This window comes from Sorex fumeus, unplaced genomic scaffold, assembly GCF_029834395.1.
Source record: "Sorex fumeus unplaced genomic scaffold, SorFum_2.1 ptg000086l, whole genome shotgun sequence".
In the NCBI taxonomy this organism is placed as follows: Eukaryota; Metazoa; Chordata; class Mammalia; order Eulipotyphla; family Soricidae; genus Sorex; species Sorex fumeus.
In genome coordinates, this window is record NW_026606143.1 from 12,309,636 (window position 1) to 12,310,364 (window position 729).

Below are 729 nucleotides of genomic sequence, written 5' to 3' on the forward strand. Positions count from 1 at the left end.
TAGGGGCCTCCAAGGCTGCATCTGATGGTGGGCACATGTGGTGCCAGAAATCAAACTTGGGTCAAAGTATAGGCCTAACATGTACCATAACCAATACTATGATATTTCATGGCCTTCAAAACCCATAATTTTGTAGGCCAGGGATGTGACTTAATAGTAGAGTACATGCCTTGCATGAATGAGGCACTGGGTTGTACCTCTTGAACTGAAAAAAAAAAAAACCTCTAATTTTCTAACTTCAAATCTGAGAGCAATGCACAACAGTGGGACATCAGTATCTATAAAATTTGAAGACCTACAAATAAACTCCCACCATCTTCATGATATCAGGTTGAACCTTTAGACCTTCCCACATTAATGCAAATAAGGTAAGGTAAAGGCCCTCCCATTGATCATCGATTTGCTTGAGCGGGCCCAGTAACGTCTCCATTGGAGACTTTGTTGTTACTGTGTTTGGCATATCGAATACGTCACGGGGAGCTTGCCAGGTTCTGCCGTGTGGGCGAGATACTCTCCGTAGCTTGCCGGGCTCTCCGAGAGGGGCGGAGGAATCGAACTCGGGTCGGCCATGTTGGCTGCGTGCAAGGCAAACGCCCTACCGCTGTGCTATCACTCCATTTGCCTTGCACGCAGCCAACATGGCCGACCCGAGTTCTATTCTTCCGCCCCTCTCGGAGAGCCCAGCAAGCTACCGAGTGTATCTTGCCCGCACGGCAGAGCCTGGAAAGC